Source organism: Mauremys reevesii, linkage group 3, assembly GCF_016161935.1.
Source record: "Mauremys reevesii isolate NIE-2019 linkage group 3, ASM1616193v1, whole genome shotgun sequence".
Taxonomy (NCBI): domain Eukaryota; kingdom Metazoa; phylum Chordata; order Testudines; family Geoemydidae; genus Mauremys; species Mauremys reevesii.
In genome coordinates, this window is record NC_052625.1 from 149,283,162 (window position 1) to 149,303,984 (window position 20,823).

The 20,823-nt window shown below is 39.7% G+C and overlaps 1 long non-coding RNA gene across 2 annotated transcripts in view; it reads right to left on the reverse strand.

The window, feature by feature from the left end:
- Positions 1 to 493: 493 nt before the first annotated feature.
- LOC120402406 overlaps positions 494 to 20,823 on the reverse strand; it is a 36,600-nt gene continuing 16,270 nt past the window's right edge. The window contains exons 2-4 of one of the 2 annotated variants that reach the window (XR_005597220.1): positions 16,648 to 16,887; positions 15,843 to 15,957; positions 494 to 574 (exon numbers count right to left, since the gene is read on the reverse strand). This is a non-coding gene — a long non-coding RNA (uncharacterized LOC120402406). Of the gene's footprint in view, positions 575 to 15,686; positions 15,958 to 16,647; positions 16,888 to 20,823 lie in introns of those variants that run through there. The other variant, XR_005597219.1, reaches the window with a different exon arrangement.

Sequence of the window (20,823 nt, forward strand, 5' to 3'; positions counted from 1 at the left end):
AAGGTTAGTATTAATGATCTCTAGCAGTATTAACTACACATCCTTCAAGTGCTGGCATTGGTTTATCAACTAAAATTTTTTTTGCCTGGACACACTGTTAAATCATATTTTCCAATTTAATAGAAATGAGCTCCTTCCAGTCACGTTGTACCAGCTTCACATCCTTATATTGTGGCATTTTAAATATTGCAACTCCATACAAAAAGTTTTCCCATTAACTTAACTATAAACAAATTTCCCTGATGTAAAGTCATGTGTATAGTGGCAAAGGTAGTGTTGACTTTAAGGCTAGTCAGAAAATGGGAACATTTTTCATGAAAAAATTTCTTTTTCACATTAAAAGTCTATAATTTGAATTTTTCATCTTGCTCTAGTTATTTTCCCATTATAAACAAAGATATTTGATTGTACGAAGGAAACAGATTTTGAGAATTCAGTCCTGGAGAATGATATTCCTTCTTTTTCTTCCTTGGAGGATCCCATGACTGACATTGGCTTGGGTCATCATCAGGAGGTTGTTTAAAGGAGATGAGAGTTGAAGATAGTATTGATCACTGCTGAATTGAAGCTGCCCCTACAATATAGCCAGTGGTTAGCGCATAAGACTAGAAGGACTCAGGAGACTTGGGTTCTAGGCCTGGTTTGGCCACTGACTTGCTGGATGACCTTGGGCAAGTCAATTTGCAACACATTTTCTTCATCTGTAAAACAGGGATAGTGGTGCATATCTACTTTGAGATCTACTAATGAAAAGAGTTAGGTATTGTTACTACTCAGCCTGGAAAACTACCTTACTCTGCCCTTGCCATCAATGGGACTCTTAAGGAGTAGGAATTAGCCTGAATAAAGGTGGCAAAATCAGTCACACAGTGATTAAGGATGGAAAATTTCTATGTAACATGCCATGTTTCACTGGCTGTGTCCTGCCAATGATTATGTTGGAAGCCTGTGCTTTTCTCCTAGTATTTACCTTGCCCAGTACAATTTTTTTCCTCTTTTTATATCAGGTTTTGTCACATTTAAGAACAGTTTCTAAAATTTTCATTTCCACAGCAATTTAAAGAAAATATGGATGGAATAAATTAGCAATTTTTCCTGGGACTATTTAGAAGGAGGTGTCAACTGCCTCCTTTCCTAGATCAATAGCTCTCCTGCAAGAAGATAAAATTTAATCTCTGTATGCTTTATCTGCTTCAAATTGCCGAATAGGACATTAGGAATTAGGATGTTCATAGACATCATAGTACCTACATTAATTATTACAAGGTTATCATACTTAATTAGAGATTCTTAAAACTCTATAGCACACCACAATCTGGGAACATTGTTACAAGAGTAGCACAGGATTTATAGATGCTTTAACAGACATTTCTGTATCTTTATTCAGGCTAAATCCTTCAGTACTGGAGATGAGTTTAACCTAACCCCTTATTTAACAAGTGGATTGAAATAAGAAATGGAACCAAAAAACCCTGCAGATAGTTAATTTGATAACTGAGATGAGAAAATTTTTAAATACAAATTTTAGGGATCAGTTTAAGGACCAAGTGGAAAAGTGGAATTTCATCAGGCATCATTCAAGATATTGAAGACTGGATCTCAGTAGCTGGTGATTTGTATTACATTTTTTAACATGATCAAATTGTATGTTTATCACAGTAGACAAGGGGGGCGGGGATGCACATTACTGCATATTCTTGACTCTTCAGAAGGTGTAACAAGCATACTCCAATATAGTGATTAATGTAAACATCAACTTGCATGGAGGTTGAGTAGAATTCCATGTGAATTTCCCAGATGAAGTGGGTTGCCTTATGATTCTATCTACCCTTATGGTCAGAGTCTACCTCTCCAAATCATGTTGAACAACATCTTATTCTGCAAAAACATCTTATTTTGCAAATACTCCCATTCATTTAATAGGACTATTTCTGGAGTAAGGCACTACTTGGTATAGGTAAGGGTTGACAGGATGGGGGCCCCTAGGAATGTATGTGAAAATTCCCAGTGAAGTCAATGATTTGTGTATTTTAGAAAATATTTGTGGGTAGAATTTGTCCCTTACAGTTTGTGATGTTGTAACAAGCGGGTCTACAAATGTGTCCAAATTGTGAGCTCAACTGTAAAAAGTATGTAAAAGTTCAAAAAACATTACAGTAATCTATAACAATAAACGTTAATGGAAAAGGGTATGAAATGGAGACAGAATAACTAAGTTAGTCTAAACAAAAAGGCCAACTAAATATGATTCAAGGACTGTGTTAAAATTATGTTTGTTAAAAACAGAAGACTATGTGAAGCTGAAAGTTAATAAGCCAAAATTAGCACGTCAAATATTAGGCCTAATTTGGAGACAAAATAAAGAGGGGATTGGCTATTCCACCCATCACTAAAGTTCTTAGAAGAAAAAAGATTTTGTGGGGAAAGTACAAAAAACAAAAAGAAAGAAAGAAAATAAAGAACAGTCAGAAGCTACTGGAACGAGTTTTGTCACAGTTGCCACTCTTACTGTTCCCTGGAACTCCAGGCCTTCATCATCCTGATTCTGAAAGGTGTCCTGACCAGAATGGGCCAGAAAGAAAGAAAGAGACCAAGATAACGTCACAACTCCTACCAGCACAAGCTGAATCCCAAACACCACCTGGGATAACAGTTATTACCATATTTAAGACCATTAAATAAGGGGGCTTTTCCTTCTAAAACTGGACTTTAGCAACAGCAGCAGCAAGAACATCTCCAGCCCATCTCAACTAATTTTTCCCCAAATAGGCTGTTGTTACCATCGTTAATACCATCTACAAGACCGTCAAATGACAGGGGTTATTCCTGTCTAAAAACTGTCTCCAGCTAAAGGGAAAAGGAAGAAGGAATGTTATTGAAATGAAAGCTCTGTTTAATATGTTACATTTCAAATGCTTTACCTGTTTCTCTCCTTTCCCCCTGTATCTTTAATAAAATGTTAAAAGGATGTTTAATGGGGTGTTTTGCCATGGTGCTATGCAGGCAAAAGTCTCTGTATACCAAGCCCCGGACCTTGTTTCACGCTGTTTAATATTAAACAGTGACTGGGTTATATTAACATCTTTAACCCACAGATTCTAAATTAATACAACAGTGACTAACTCCCTATTCTCTGCAGAGACATTTTACAATGTGTTCACACCAGTGTCTCACAGGAGGTAGAGTATTTATTTGTGTCTTGTACTGGTACAAGTTCAAGCATATTGTCAGCACTTAAACAATAAATAAACTATAAACAATTATAATGCACTGCAACACTTTTAGTGCAGGGACCATAATTCTGGTGATACCAGTGTCTGCCATACCTAGAAGAGTTGGATGCATGGATCAAAAGCCTTACAGAGAGATTAAATAACTTTAATTCAGACATGTCTTTTATGACTTTGAGTTGACCTAGTTCAAAAATCTTCTACTTTATAGTTAAGACAAAGATTTTTTAACCACCTACGGATGGATGGTCATGTTGATTGAGTAGTTCAGACTACCTATCTTAGCTAGTCCTTTACCAGCTTCTTTTAGACTTGTGTGAATAACTGGGTTTTTTTTCATTTGCTGGCAGTACCAAAAAATTGAAGAAATTTGTTTTGGGTCAACCCAAAATGAATTTAATTTTTTTTGGCACACTATAAAGTTTTAAAAAAATCATTTTGGGTTGAATGAAATGTTTTGTTTGACCCAAAATGTGAGTATCCATGGTGAGGTGGTCCTTGTGTTGGCCCTGTGTACAATGGTGAATTTAATTCTTAGTGCCCTCCTGGCAGCCATATCAGTTTATCTTCTGCTTTTGTACTAGCAAAATCATGCCCATGTGGTTGGATAGAACAGAATCTGTTGAAGAATGTTAAAAACTTATTAAAACTTGGTATGTCTGGGATAATTACTGGATCTGTGAAGAAAAGTGTGGTGATCCATGGGTTACTTGCATACAGTAGTATGTAGGGCTCCATTGTTGAAGCTGACTGTAGTGCCCAGAAAGCTGATGTTGGTGTGGGAGTGTTCTAGAATGAGATTGGTATGATGTGAAAGGCCACCTTGAGGAAGATTTTCTGGAAAAATGCACCCAGAAACCAGTGATATACATCACTGATATTTTCATACTCTGCACAGCTAACCTAAACTCCCTCATAGATTTCCATCACAACTTCAGCAACCAGCACCTACCCATTAAACTTTCTCTAGAATAATCCCCCACCTGCATCATCTTCCTTGACAGCACAATCAGCTTCAACAATGGAACTCTGCAGCAATTATATACAAAGAAATCCACAGATCACCACCCTTACCTTCACAGATCCAGTAACTATTCCAGATGTACCAAGAAATCTTTTATTCACAGCCAGGCACTCAGATAGAATATGCTCTGAGGAGAAAGTCCAAGATATACACCTTAACACACTTAAAACTACTTTCCAAACAGGGACACTCCACCAGAGAAGTAGGTTGCATCATGGAGCTGGTCACTTAAATATCCTGAGAGAACCTGTGTCAATACTCTCCATCACACACCTTTCAAGATTCATGGGCCCTACACATGCCTGTCACAACATGTGGTGTGCCTGATCCATTGAATCAAATGCCCCAAAAACAACTCTGTGGGTGAAACCAGACAATCATTACACTCTTGAATGAACTCACACAGAAAAATGATAAAAGACAAAAACACCTCACCAACCAGGGGCAAACACTTTTCATAGAACAATCACTTCATATCTGACCTCTCAGTCCTTGTCTGTAAAGGAAAGCTGCACAACACCTTCAAAACATAAGCCTGGGAACTTAAATTAATAACTTTGCTAAATACTAAAATTCATGGACTCAGCCGAGACACTGGTTTTATGTCTCATTACAATATGTAACCCCTAACCCTCCTTTGCTCTGTGACTGAAGAGGTGTTAATTGTCCACTTCATCTTGAATTGTCTCTTGCAACATTTCTTAATTCCTTATGCTTAACTATCAATTCCACCTTGTATTTAGCTGTGACACTCTGATTACCTTTCCCAGACCAGAAGAAGAGCTTTGTATTGCTCAAAAGCTTGTCTCTTTCACCAACAGAAGTCAGTCCATTAAAATATAGTCCCTCACCCTCCTTGTCTCTTTCATATACTAGGACCAACATGGCTACAAGACCACTGCAAAAAACTTCAAAGAGAAAATTTTCAGTGCATTATGTTCAGACTTTGGTGTGTGTCTTCCATAAATAATAAGAGCTATGACTGATACCAATTCACCTAATTGCCCCAGGCAGAAAATTCACCCTTTAGTCAAATGAAATGTACAGCAATCCGGTTCAACTGAGAAATTCAAATAGAATGCTAAATGACTCCTTGCAAGTTGATACGTAAATTACCCACTATGCTGAAAGGCATATAAATGATGGAGTCTAGGAGACTATTCTGACTTTCAGGTAATAACCTTTTGCTAGTGAAATTGCTCAATTTTTCCACACATATCTTAAAGAGCTCCTTTATTTTGTTTCAGTATAAATGTAAGTATGATCCTATGACAATGGAAAAAAAGTCTCCTCAAAAATTTAATGACAAAAATGAATCTCTATAACAAACAGATCATAATAAGAGATGAGTCTGAGCTACAAAGTTTGGATCTGGATTTTGACAGCTTCCCCAGGGTTTACAGCCATAATTTTATCTCCAGACTATCTCTAATATTAAAAAAAACAACTATTTATTGAGTTGCCTATGGTTTTAAACATGATTTGGCTTGCTTGGGGCACAGACCTCTGTCTTCCCCTTTTGATTTTGCTAAGGGATCAGCTATGTTGTTAAACATTGGTTTATATGATTACAGGCATGTTTTTTTCTCTGCAGTGGAACAGCCACAAAATAATAAAATATTTTTAATTCTTGGGTAATTGAACCTGTGTTGTTAAAATGCAATCCAAATGCAAGGGATTGTAGAGTCTATCCTTTGCTTGGTTCCCCGTAAACATTCATGGCAGAAGAGAAAATATGCAAATACTCTAGCTACAAAAACTTGGTTACAGAAAGAAAGTAGACTAATTCCTAACTAGGCTTCTAGGGATAGTCCAATAGGAGGGTAAAAGACTATTTTAGTACCTCTCTGTTCCTAAAAGTCCAGTTGGAAAAAGATAAAACGTTAAGCCTTTGGTTTCACAGACTTGGCTTTGGCTCCCCATTCAGTCTCCTGGTTGTCCTCTGGCAGTCATGTTTTTGGCCTCTTTGCACCATCTCCCTGCTGGTTAGTTGGATTAGGGAGCACTGTCTTCTCTTTAATGGTCTCATCTGCTATGGAAGATTTACAAAATCTCCCCAGTTACTAGTTTGAGTATTTTTTCCCCGACATCACTATGAAAATCTCCTTCAACAGCCCTCTGGTCCTCATCCTGTGTTTATAGTTCAGTCCTGTACTGAGGACCTGTTCCTCAGCTAAGACAGGTCCTCTGGTTTAGGGACTTTCTCTTTGAAGGCCACTGAATGCTCAGCACCTAGTGATTTTAGTCTAAAAGGAAAATTCAGCACAGATAGCAAACAATGAACTATTCGAATGGGAAGAACTCTAGGTTAGACAACCACGCTTTTAATTTAGTTATATTTAAGCAACTCAATTCTGGAGACAATCATTTATGTTATTTTTGTGCTATGCTTCATCACTTATCTCAATACATGAAAGAGTTGAAAAGAAAGGAAAGTTGTTGAAAAATAAATCTGTTTCTGTTTTTCCTCCCCAGATTCTCTCACATTGTTTGTGCCAGCATGTCCGAGTGCTACAAGCACACACTGCTCTCATCAAGTTTACTGTATGAGTCTTATAATGCAGTTGCCATTACACCTCAAGCAATGTCTGTTAAAATCAGCACATTTTTATGCAGTGTATCACTCCCCCAGCCCGAAAAAGGACCTTTAAGAGGAACAGGGCAGTTACACAAATCTACATCTATTTTTTTGATTCTCATGGAAGCGGAGAAGAGTCAAGCGAGTTGCTGGTAGTAAGATAGGAGGTCTTTAGGAGGTTTTCAGAAAAGTATGTGTTGTCAGAGCTATACTATAGTTCTTCAGTAAGAGATTGGTATGGATGGGAAATCATTACTAGATAAACTGCAACAAAGCAAAAAGAACTGAATCAAATTTTAAATTATTGATACCAGTAGTATAAGACAATTATTCTGATAAAAATTCTATGGATGAAAGAGGCTATGTACAACAACTTGTAAAAGCACATCAGTAATGTGACAAAAAGTCAGCTGAGGTATGAATAGAAAACAATTAGGCATTTTCAATCCATGGTATCACTTGCAGGTTAAAAGAGCTAGGGCTGGGGAGGATTTAGGACAAGCATGTATTATCTTTTCTCTTTGTTAACTTTGAACAAAATAAAGGGAAAAGCATCTGTGTCTTATTACATTTTCTGCTGTTTATCCAAAATGTTGAGCTGCTCATAGTGAGACCCAGTTTATAAAAAATACCTATAGACGATTTGCCAGATTTTGAAAATGGGTCCAAGTATGCTGCTATTTTCAATCTTTGGTGTGCAGTGGCACAAGGGATTTGTATCCCATTTTGTGTGGGACACTTGGAGCTAGTTCACATATTTAAATTGGCTGGCTTGTTCTTGTCTTATGCGAGAGAATAAATGGGAGTACCTGATTTACCTTCTCTATATTCCTTGTTATTCATTATACTTCTATCACATCTCACTTTATTTATCTCCTTTGTAAGCACCTCACATGGAATTTTCTCCACGTCCCTAAATGTTTTCTGTTACTCACTTCTGCAGCCCTTACATTCTTGCACGCTCTCTCTCTTTTTAAGATACAATGCCAGAGGTGAACACAGTATTCCCTGTGATATGATGTCTTTATAATATATCCAGGATTGCATTGAGGGGATAGAGAGGTGATGACATGGCTAAGCCTAAAGTAACATTTTTCAAATGGTAAACGGAGCTCAGCATCAGTCGACTCCCATGGTTTTTTTCTTTCGAGCTTCTTGCTCTTTTCAAGAAATAGTTCTATTAGTAGCAGCACCACAGTATTTGTTTATTTATATGGACTGTGGAATGGAATTTGTATTTCATTATGGAAATCTCTCAGGGGTTATTTTGGTTTGTCTTCAGATTTCTGAACTCTTGGATTTGGCATTTCAACTCTTTCTCAGTCAGGAAGAACAATTTCAGATGCTTCTGCAGCTCTGCTCTTGGTCCATTCCTGGCTAGCTTCTAAGGGCTTGATCCAACGCCCACTGAAGTTAATAGAAGACTCAGAGTTAGCTCAGGGCCTGAAATCAAAGTTCACCCTTTGAATGGCAAATTCTGATTATTTCATCTTGGTATCTACTTTGCTTCTGCTAGGTAGTATTTTAAAACTCAGAGGAAACAATACCATTATAAATGTATTTAAACAAGTGTGTGACACTAAAGTAAACACTAAAGCAACACCATGCTCTGAGTGTCCCAAGCCTCTGATTGCCAGAAGCTGGGACTGGACAATGGGATGGATCACTTGATTGCCTGTTCTGTTCATTCCCTCTGAAGCACCTGACATTGGCCACTGTTGGAAGACAGGATACTGGGCTAGATGGACCATTGGTCTGACCTAATATGAACGTTCTTATGTTAAAGTTCATAATGCAATGACAGACTTGGCTTTGAGATCACTTACAGCTTTAGCCACTGACGAAAACTTGAATATAGAATTTGGCAAAACATACTTTTGACTCCACATATTTTTCTTAAAAGTAACTACACTGGATTTATTTCAAGTTTCCAGGAAATCTTATGCTATGCCTACTATACTTTAATATCTTCCCAACTGTATTATGGCACTTTTGGGGTGGTACATAGAGCCTACACTTTGTTATGACTTCATTTGTCTGCACTGCACCTTTAAATGCAGAGAAGTCACCTTTACAGCAGCAGCCAGTTACTTTTGTGTGTTCAGCTGCAGAGTGCTACAGCAGAGAAACATTGTGAGCTCCCTCACTGGGGACCTTAATTTTGTTCTTTCTTTATAGTGTTTTTTGAGTCTGACTGATAGTATGTGATTACTCTTTGTGTGTGGAAAAATTGAACAGTTGCCACAGTGAGTTCATCTGAAAAAAAAAAGAAAAAAGAAATAGTGTGGCTGAGTCAGATATTCAGATAATACAGTGATGAGCACACTATAAGAACCTATAAAGAATATAATTGACTATTAAAATCCGTAAAGTAAGTTGCATTATTGCTTGACTATACATTGCAAGCAAAGGTGTAGTAATTACCATTTATATACTCAAGCTTGAAAATAGGCCCTTCAATGATTCCTCTATAGATTGATTTTTATTGTGCATAGATTCCTCTATAGATTTCTATTGTGCATTTCGAGGAAAGATGGAGGATCTGGTATTAACATTTTTGAAGAGTCCAGACTTCTGTAAAGTACTGGAGAAAAAATGCAGACGTAATTTCACTGCTTACTCTGATATAATGGTGTTGGATGCTATAGGGAAAAAAACATAGCTAGGTAGACAGATAATTTAGTATTTAATTTCCAGCACTCTCATCTCTGTTTTTTCAGTGAGTATAGGTGGTATATCTGGGAAGAATAGATAGAATTTCCATTTCTCACAGTTCATTGCTTTATGAATCAATATACCTACTTATGTGGCTCCTCCCATTTCCACCATGAGCCTTCCCCCCATATTTTAGAATATAAATAAGATATATTTCTTTCTTTCTGCCCAGATTGTAGGAGAAATAGATGAATTAATGTATAAGATTTCCCCCCTTTATTTAGGTTTGAGAGGAGGAGCTCAAAACAATGATTGTAAATGACACTTAAAATTTTATTATAAAGAACATGTTTGTTTGAACCGGACAATGATGGCTACCTTCATTATCTCCTTTTTGGTGTGCAGACTGATCACAAACACGTGACAGGAAAACAAATCTGGTTCTTGCATTTTTGGGCATTCTGAATTTGAACCTGTTCTCAGATAGCAAATCCACGTCAAAGAAAAGGCCAGGAAAAGGGTAAGCACCTATCTCTGTCTTCTCAGAATACATTCAAAATATTAGAATCTGGAAACTGATTTGAAGGGACGTAGGCCAATTAAAAATCCTCTCCAAATCTTCCAATAGTGTTCTGCCACTATCCCTGCCAAGTGTCACTTACCAGGACTAAGACATTCACCTGTGTGCAGCTGTAAACACACAGTGTTACTCATCTCATTGCAAATGTCTCTTATTCGTAGCTTGCTCCCTGTAGCACAAGCCTTCCTGTGCAGTCCTTACTCTGATCTTGGGGCTGCTGAACAGGAAGATATGGCCCCCTCCTCACACTTCTCTTCCCCTGCTGACTCCCTGACCCTCGCTGTGCTCCTCAGATCAGGCAAAGGGGAGGAAGAGGTGGCTCTCTGAAACCTTTTCAGGGGATGCTGCACATCTACTTGTCCCCTCCCCGGGTTCTTCTGTGTAGACCGAGAGACATTGCCATATCCTTTGTGAGACGTGGTGTGGAGAATCCCATAGCAAAGCTTCTCTAAACTCTGATCCCTCCACCAGCAAAGAGATAGTATTTACACAGATTTGGACCCTCTTATACCCATGTAAGCAGTCAGATAGTGTGACGGGTTGGATCACAGAAACCCCCTTGGGAGCTGCCACCTGATGTGCCAAGACTACTTCTGCCCCTGCTTTCCCTGCCAGCTCAGGACCCCAGCACCCTGTCTTGCTGAGCCAGACACTCCTGTCTGCTCCAACAAAGACCCAGGGTTTGAATTACTTGCTCCAAAGCTGCAGATTTACCTGAAAGCAGCTAACAGAAGTGTGCTTCTCTTTAACACTCAGATGCCCAACTCCCAATGGGGTCTAAAACCAAATAAATCTGTTTTACCCCGTATAAAGCTTATGCAGGGTAAACTCATAAATGGTTCACCCTCTATAACACTGATAGAGAGATATGCATGGCCGTTTGCTCCCCCAGGTGTTAATACATACTCTGGGTCAATTAATAAGTAAAAAGTGATGTTATTAAATACAGAAAGTAGGATTTAAGTGGTTCCAAGAAGTAACAGACAGAACAAAGTAAGTCACCAAGCAAAATAAAATAAAATGCGCAAATCTATGTCTAATCAAATGGAATACAGATAATCTCACCCTTAGAGATGCTTCAGTAAGTTTTTTCCTAAGACTAGACACCTTGCAGGCCTGGGCACAATTCCTTCCCCTGGTACATCTCTTGTTCCAGCTTAGGTGGTAGGTAGGGGATTCTTCATGATGGCTCCTCTCTCCTCTTTGTTCTGTTCCACCCCTTTATATATCTTTTGCATAAGATGGGAATCCTTTGTCCCTCTCTGGGTTTCCACCCCCTCCTTCTCAATGGAAAGACACCAGATTAAAGATGGATTCCAGTTCAGGTGACATGATCACATGTCACTACAAGATTTCATTGCCCACTTGCCAGCACACACATATACAGGAAGACTTACAGGTAAAACACACCCATCTTCAGACAATTGTCCTGGTTAATGGGAGTTATTAAGATTCCAAACCACCATTAATGGCCCACACTTTGCATAATTACAATAGGCCCTCAGAGTAATATTTCATATTTCTAGTTTCAGACACAAGAGTGGTACATTTATACAAATAGGATGGTCACACTCAGTAGATAATAAGATTTGTAATCATATCTTAGAAGAGCCCTTTTGCATGAAGCATATTCCAGTTACATTATATTCACTCATTATAATTTTTTTATAAAATCATATAGACTGCAACATCACAGATAGTATGGCATGTACAAAAATTATGAAATCCATCTACCTTCCAGAAGCCTTAAAGTTTTTATTAAGATATATTTGAAGACTTTCCTCAATATGAACGTCCTTCTTTAAAATTGACTTCAAGTCATCCTTGACGATGAATCATTATGTTATTATAATACAGAACTTAATGCAAGTCAGAGTCATGGAAATGTAATAATCTAAGCCGGGGTGGGCAAACTATGGCCCGCGGACTGGATCCAGCCCCTCAGGGCTTTGGATTTGGTCCGCAGGATTGCCCCCCGTGGTGCCGCGGGCCATGCACTGCTCTCAGAAGCGGCCCTCAGGTGTGTGGGTGTGTGTTGGGGGGAGCAGAGGGGGGGAACACAGGGGGCTCCACATGCATTGCCCTTGCCTCCAGGCACCACCCCCCACAGCTCCCATTGGCCAGGAATGGGGAACCCTGGCCAATGGGAGCTTCAGGGGAGGTACCTGAAGGTGCAGCAAGGGCAGCGCACGCAGAGCCCTCCACATGTCCTCCCCCAGGGGCCACAGCAATTCCTGGAGCTGCGTGGGGCTGGGGCCGGCATGCAGGGAGCCTGCCCTGGCCGTGGTGTGAACCACTGCCACCCCTGAGCCACTATAGGTAAGTGGGGCTGGGCTGGAGCTCGAACCCCTCCTGCACCCCGCCCCCCAACTCCTGCCCTAAGCCCCCTGCCTGTACCTTGCACCCCTACTGCACCCCAACTCCCTGACCTGAGCGCCCTTGTATACCCCACACTCCTCCTGCACCCCAACCTCCTTTGCTGAGCCCCCTCCTGCACCTAACCCCCTTCCCTGAGACCCCTCATACACCCTGCACCCAGCCTCTGCCCCAATCCCTTGCCTGAGCCCCGTCCTGCATACTGCACCCCCTCCCATAACCCGCACTCCCTCCAACCCCCTGCCCTGGCCCTGCATACAATTTCCCCACCCAGATGTGGCCCTCGGCCCAAAAAGTTTGCCCACCCCAATCTAAGCCTTGGCAGCCCATTAGAGACATCTAAACATTTTCAAAAAGCTAGTGAACTTTTGATTTGTAACCTCGTTTTCTAACTGTGCAGCCATTTTGAAGGGATAATTTATTATAATTATATTATAATATGTAATCAACAAAGTAAAAAGAGAACATTTATCTTTGGTGCAAACTGAATGTAGTCAATGGATTTATACTACGGATGATTTTAGCCCACATCTTCAGCACCTAGGTTTTCACACAAATATGTTTTAAAATACATTCTTAGCATTGATAAAAACATTTTGTTTGGGTGCTTGCCATCTTCAGATAATAAGTAGTTAAAACTAGCCATGAAAATGAACAAAATCCCCAAATAAATTAAAAAAAACCAAGTTATGATGTTTTCAGTTCTCTACAAATAACATGACCTAAATTGTAACTCAAAGTCTGAGAGATACTTTTATTGACAAAAATATTTTTGACTGATTCCCAAGGATCACTATATATCCTTACATTGGAACACATAGCCTGCAAAGCAAACTAATATCTAACATATCTGCGTCTGATGAAGTGGGTATTCACCCACGAAAGCTTATGATCCAATACTTCTGTTAGTCTATAAGGTTGCACAGGACTTTGTCGCTTTTTTCAGATCCAGACTAACACGGCTACCCCTCTGATAATGTATATCTAACGAAAACTCCTCCTAACTGAACTTGTATTCATTATCAAAGGCAGCCTTAAAAGAAAAATCTGCGAATGCAGGAAACCAAGCAAAACCTAAAGAGAACACTAAAAGTCAGATCCCAAATTTAACTTACGTTCAAAATTAAATATCATGGGGTACATTCTATCACTCAGTACATCTGTGTGTAGCTTCTACTGACTTTAGTGGAGTCGTGTACATGTATCTGAAGGAAGAATTTGGTCATACCAGAGGAAATATGTTTACCTCTTCAGTGTTTGAAAGAGCAAAAATATTAGCCTGATGTAAAAAAACCCCAAATAAACAAATTGTGAATGTATATGAGGTTCATTGATTGCTCTTTAATATTGCTTATGCATGCACTACAGAAGGGATGTGGACAAATTGGAGACAGTCCAGCAGAGGGCAATGAAAATGGTTAGTGGTTTGGCACACATGACTTATGAGGAGAGGCTGAGGGAACTGGGATTATTTAGTCTGCAGAAGAGAAGAATGAGAGGGATTTGATAGCAGCCTTCATCTACCTGATATTCTATGATTGTATGTGTTTCTGTGTGGGAGATAACCCTATCACACATGGGTTTTTGTTCATCTTGCTAAATATCACAATTGAAAACTAGCAGCCTCAATCCATTTTTTTGCCAGTTTGTTCCAAACTGAGAGCTGTCCTGGTGACTTTTCAACATGAGTAATAACTATGTTAATCGTGTTTTCTGACAGTGAATCTATCACTATTATGACATCTTTATGTTCTAGCGAATTATAAAGATTACTTTGTCTGTAACACCTGAAGGGAATTATTGGGTCAAATTCTCTGTAGGCATAAAACACTTTTGAAGACAGTGGAATTACATAAGCAAAGGATTTGACTCATTATTATACTTGCACTGTGGTAGCACCAAAAAGCCCCATTCACAATTATAACCCTGTTATGGTAGGTGGAGTCTAAAGAGGAAGAAACTGTCTTTGCTTTGAGGAGTTTACTAATGTAAGACAAGAGATAACAAGCGAGTTAAATAATAGAAAGAAAGAGGGAACTGGTAATGAGATTGTATGGTTATATAGGTCAGTTAGCTGTATAAATTGGCTCTGAATCATTTAAAACAGGTGGCCAACCTGTGGCTCCGGAGACACATGCAGCTCTTCAGAAGTCAATATGCGGCTGCTTGTATAGGCACCGACTCCGGGGCTGGAGTTACAGGTGCCAACTTTCCAACGTGTTCAGAGGGTGCTCACTGCTCAACCCCTGGCTCTGCCACAGGCTCTGCCCTCACTCCACCCCCTCCTCTGAGCCTGCCATGCCCTCACTCCTCCCCACTCCCCAACAGAGCCTTCTGCAGGCCATAAAACTGCTGATCAGGAGGTGTGGGAGGCACTGATCGGCTGGGCTGCCAGTGGGCGGGAGGTGCTGGGAGCGGGGTGGGAGGTGCTGATGGGGGCCTGCTGATGTATTACTGTAGCTCTTTGGCAATGAACATTGGTAAATTCTGGCTCCTTCTAAGGTTCAGTTTGGACCCCCCCGATTTAAAATATTAAATAAATGAATACATATCACCAGTTCCCAATCGGCCCGCACCCTAGCATTCCTTAACACATTTCTTATACTGCAGTAAATGGACTGTTTACAAAGACTGCACAGCTTGTATCTCTCTGCATTCAGCTTTTCCTTTATTTGCAAAGAACATTCATAATTGAATAGTGTGACTGAGCTTATAGGAGTTACTTTCCCTGTGTCGGGATCCACTCTGAACTGAACTCTGGAGGTCCTTTGTTTGCAATATTGTCTTCAGCAGCAGGGGAGGGTGCCAGAGCTGAGGCTCCAGCCCTAGCCCAAATGTCTACCCCACAATAAAACTGTCCTTTATCCCAAGCCCCTTAGCCAAAGCCACCTGGCACAGGCCAGCCATGGCTGTCTAACTGCAGTGTTAACAGACCCTAAGTCACTTTTCAAAATGTCATCCTTCAGCTTTGATATGTTTTAAACACTTTGAGCTTGAGTCTGAGAGTGCTTAGCACCTTCAACACTCAACTTCGGTGTGAGTTGTGGATATAAGATGCCTCTCAGTAAAAAATATTTAATGACATTTCTTTAACAGCCCTGATCCAGCAAAGAGCCCCAGGCAGGTGGAACCCTGTGCCTTCATGATGCCCGTGGAAGAATGTGGCCTAAACCAGCAATTAAAAATACTTTTAATTCCAGTTAGAAACATTCCAGTTCTGATAAACAGAGAATGCTATCTTGGATGACAGTTGTCCATGTACAGTATAAACAGTTCAACTTTTAGCTTAATGAAATGTATAGCAATGAAATCACAGATTCAGCAATACATGGCTGTTAAATGGAAGTCTTATAGGCATAAGTTTAGGTTTGCAAAGCATCTTTTATGCATATAATATACCTTCTTTTCTCAACCTTTGTGCATAATTTCTTCAATATAACTACTGAACGAATGTACAATGTAGAGAAGAGTTCTTTGCGCTGCATCTTGGAACAGCTTCCGGCTGTTATTTTTCCTAAGGGAATTATTTAAAAAAGGAAAATATTTTTTCCACAAACTGCAAGACAAAAATTGTGGCCAACCTACTCTCAAGTATTCTAATATCATGCTGGTTACATCTCAGATTGTAGTAACGAAGTAAATCTGCTGCACAGCACACTGTGTAAAATTGTTGTATTACATTTTTATCAGTAAGCTTTATGCAAACAAGACAGTGTTGTTTAGATGAAACTGAGTAATTAAATTCCTATGAATTTTTCTCAACTCTTCTTTCAGAATAAGAAGAAAACAAACTGTTGACAGTGTCTGCCTCTGTGCTGAACTCCTGATGCGATATACTGTCATGATTAGAGCCTGCCTGAAACACAGTATTGTCTTCACAATCACTTGCATTTCTTCAGCCTTTTGATATACCTGAATGTCTAAAATTGTTCACAAAGTCATGCATTTAACCAATATAGACTGAAGTGATGGTAGGATTAGGGATGATCCAGAAGCCATGATTCACACAAATCATTCTAATCATGCAAATACTTCCATTGTCTGACTAATAAACTGACCTCAGGGGGACTACTGGCACCAGTAAGGACTTTTTACATGTATGAAGGCTGCAAATTTGCTGTCTTTTTTCAAGTCATACTTCATAGAGGCACCAGCATCTCACACAGATATAAATACAGCAAGCAGGCAGAAACACCGGACTTACCTGTTTGCTAATTAACAAAAGAAACTAGGCTGATTCCACATCTGTGTCAAGTTAATGCCTATTATAGCTGAGGCAGGGGCTGCAAAGACGACTCCTGGCCACAGGTCTGCAATAAATGATGCTAGCTGGAATGCTTTCCTCGAACAATTCTTCTGAATCACTGGAGGGGATCTGGTTATGCCCCTGCCAGCACAGGAATACCCCTTCTGCAGAGGAAGCCACATTTACATCACCTGGCAACTGTAATACACCAATAGAATCCTCAGTTACCAGTTTTGGACAGCTTTATGTCCCATTTGCACTACTGAATTTAACGAGTGTCAAGCCGTGGCCTGTCATCTCAACTAGTGTGCTCAGACCCGCATAGGAGGGATGTTTTTATATCATACATGCTTTCATGTGTAGCTTGGTAGTGAGTTGTTGCACCCCATGGCATGTAGTTTTAAGATGTTGATGCTGGTCCTGCCTGTTTCCTCCTTGCCGTCCCCCCATTTGCTCTTGTATAACTTGAGGCAGGTCAATAATAATTGAAAGGGAAAGAGTAGTATTATTTTTCTTTGGGGGTCACCATTTATTAGCTAAACCTTGAAAAGTATAAAACATTCCATATATTACTCTGAGTCACAGCAGGGGGCTGACTACAGCTGTTTGTGGTACAGTACTTTTCCAGACCTACCATCTCTATGGGCTTTCCTTGTACACTACAGATTTTCTGACCCCCTTTGTCTCCAGGGAAATCCCCTCTGTCTTCAGGGAAATTCCCTACTGGTTGACTGCATTCCCTCACCTGGGAAAGGGCAGACAATCTCAGCTGTTACATTGCTGAGGGATAGCTTCCCCCCTCTGAGCATGCAGCAAGCTTCTCCTTTCCCCATCCCTTGCACCCATCCACACCCTTGACTCTGTGTGTGTGTGTGTGTGTGTGTAGAATAGCAGTCCTGGGAGAGCAAAAAAAGCAACACATTTTAGGATTTTCACTGGGAAAAAAAATCAAAACTTGAAAAAAATAATTTTTAAATTACAAATTTTTGGTTGATGAGGTAATATCTTTTACCTAATCCACCTTGTGCCTCTAATACACTGCATACAGATTTTTGGTTTTCAGTTGCTCAACATTTTTCAGTTTTCAGGTTGAGGTTTTGGACAAAAACTTGAACATAAGGACAGCTATACTGTCTCAGACCAATGCTCCATCTAGCCCAGTATCCTGTCTCTGACAGTTGCCAGTACCAGAGCAGAAAGGACCAACCACTACCACATCTAAGCTGGACATGCATCAAGGAGGGTGTGTCTCAGGAATGCTTGCTGTTTTCAAAAATCTGTAACTTTTGAACACTTTCAAGAGTTAAGTTTCCGTAGTTAGATTAAGTTCCTTTGCTAAGGCAGCTCTCCTTCCTTCCCTGTCACACTGTCCCGCAAAGGGACAAGCTAGAAGTCCACAGCTTAGTAGAACTCTGGGATACTGTATGCAAGTGACTGCAGGGGAGTGAACAGCTAGGGACATCTGAGGCACTGGTTTCAGGGATTAGGGCTTTTGGTCTGTGGAGGATGGACTCAGATAAAAAGTCTGAGCCTGGGATTGCGCCTTACAGACCACTCACAGCTAGAAGCAGTGACTATACTCTGCTCAGTCCTAGCAGGCTTGGAAGCACATGGGACCCAGCAATTGGATCCAGTATGAACTGGACCCATATGAAGTGGTACTGGGCCATGTTGAAACACAAGACATATCAAACTAGAACTTTGATCACATATGCTAAATTAATGTTGTTGCATCAAATGAGTGACATTTCCAGCAGTAAGTGTAGATTCTCCCCACTCCATTTGTCAGGGCCAATTACAGAGCAGCTTCCAAGATCAGAAATGAACAATAGACTCCTTTTGATGTGATAATGTTACAACATACTGTACCTTTCAACCTCTTGCTTTGCTAACTCAGAGCACATTTTACTAAGAGCTGGAAGCCTTAATTATGATCTTGTGACTGCCATTGTCTGAGGCAAATGACTAAGTGGCTTATTAAAACAATTAGATTTGGATCTGCTCTAACTAATCTCTTTCCAGTACAATATCCTATTAGACATCCCAAATCCTTTGCTGTGGGAGGAGGGAGAAGCTACCTTTGAAACATTATAATAAGGCTGAAGAGCCAGGTAATTAATTATCACTGATCAGTCCCCTTGAAGAGTCACCTCGTACCCTTTTCCACTCCTCCCATACAAGAACATACAATTAAATCAAGAGCTACAACGATTGCAGAAGAGTAACTCAAAAGCAGTTCATTATGAAAATGTTTCCACTGAGCAGCTTTTTAAGATCTGAAGAAAATTAACTTATAGTCTCCATGTAGTGATTGTTTTGCCCCAACTCAAGAAGCTACAGTAATTGTGGGCACTGAGACACTTGGTGTCCACTTTATTTTTATAGCTAGCCTTCATTCTCTTTAGGATCTCTTTTCCTCTCAATATGTAAGGGATTTATGCAGATGTGTCAACTCCACATGCACATTGAAGGGATAATAAATCCATTTGACAAACTAAATAAGATCTAGAAAAATTATCAGACTTTTCTCTACCAGCTTTTTCTAGTTGATTATAAAAATGTCTGCTGCATATCATTGTTGTCTCATGTCTATGCTGAATTTCTTGACACATCTGAGTTCTGTCCGCACATCTTAGTGCGATAGATCTGAATTGTCTGCTACACAGATTACTGTTTATCAGGTGAACAGGAGCATATTTTGCTCATTATAAGGAACAGAAGTAAAGGTAATCTGATTTCTAGTTAAATCACACTAAAATAAGCCTCTGGCCTTTTCTGCACTAGTATTTACTTTCAAAGTGGTGGTGAAAGCACTGGAAGTGCCACTATCGATGGGATGCTGATGATTTAACCATCATGTTATCTAGCCCTGCTCTAAGTGGTGATCGGACATAATGGTTAAAATGCTGGTGTCCAGTCTCCACTAGTGCTCTTCCAGTTCTTACCACCCATTGAGCTGCAGGGACAAGAAATTTGGAGAAAGATGCCAGTACAGACACAGCTTGGGTGAGGATCATTCTAAAGGGCTCCACTATCTGTCAAGCACATGTGCCAAATGTTGCTCATACAGACTTGAAACCTGGAATAGCTATCTCCTCTGACACAAATATGTGCTTTAAGAAGTATGAAAAGAAAATAAAAATCAATTTTACTTACAGCCTATTAATACACTAAGATTGCTTTCTTTTTTAAAAATTTCTTATAATTAGTCTCCCTTGTTAATATTATCTGTTTATTAATCTACAGATGGCACCTGGTGATCCTAACGTCATTAATTTTAGGAATAAAAGATGAAATACTGACAATATATTTAGTATCAAGCACCATCTCCATGACAGTACTATGTTTTCTGCTATAGTTACTTTTTAATCTGACATATAAATGATACTGTATCTTAGCCATACTAGTACTAAAACCATACACCATGACACACAAGACTGAAGCCTGCTTGACCCCACATCTATAGAGATACAGCTTAAAAAATTATCCTGTATCTAAGGACTTCCATGGGAGTTCAGGCTCAATATAGATTAAGGCCCCAGTTTAGGAGTCCATCCCTATTCAGCAAAGCAAATGTGCTTAGCAGATTTCAGTGGGGCTTGCTTTGCTGAATAGGGATGGACGTAAGCACATGTTTAAATGCTGTGCTCTATTGGAGCCTGAGTAAGGACTGCCTATTAATTCTAGTTTGGATTTAAAAAAAGAAAAAGGAAAAAAAGAAGACTTTTAGAGAGATAAAGTGGACAAGAGACCCAAAGAAGAGCTCAAAAGGTTGTCTCACCTACAAAATTTGGTCCAATAAAAGATATTACCTCACCCACTTTGTATCTTATATCCTGGGACCAATATGGCTACAACAATGTAAACCCATTTTTTTTAAGCAGTGAACTTTAAAATCTTCAATATCAATTGAACTTGAGATTTAGGACCAGATTTTCAAAAATATTTAGTCATCTAAAGATGCAGACCAGGTGCTGAGTTGGATTTTCAGAAGTGCATAAGCTATTTAGGCACTTTAACTCCCATTGATTCCAATGGGAGTTAGGCACTGAAATACGTTTTGAGGATGTGGGCCTAAATACATTTGTAATCTGCCCTGTATTCTTTAGGACCTATATCAGCTATTTCTTGTGC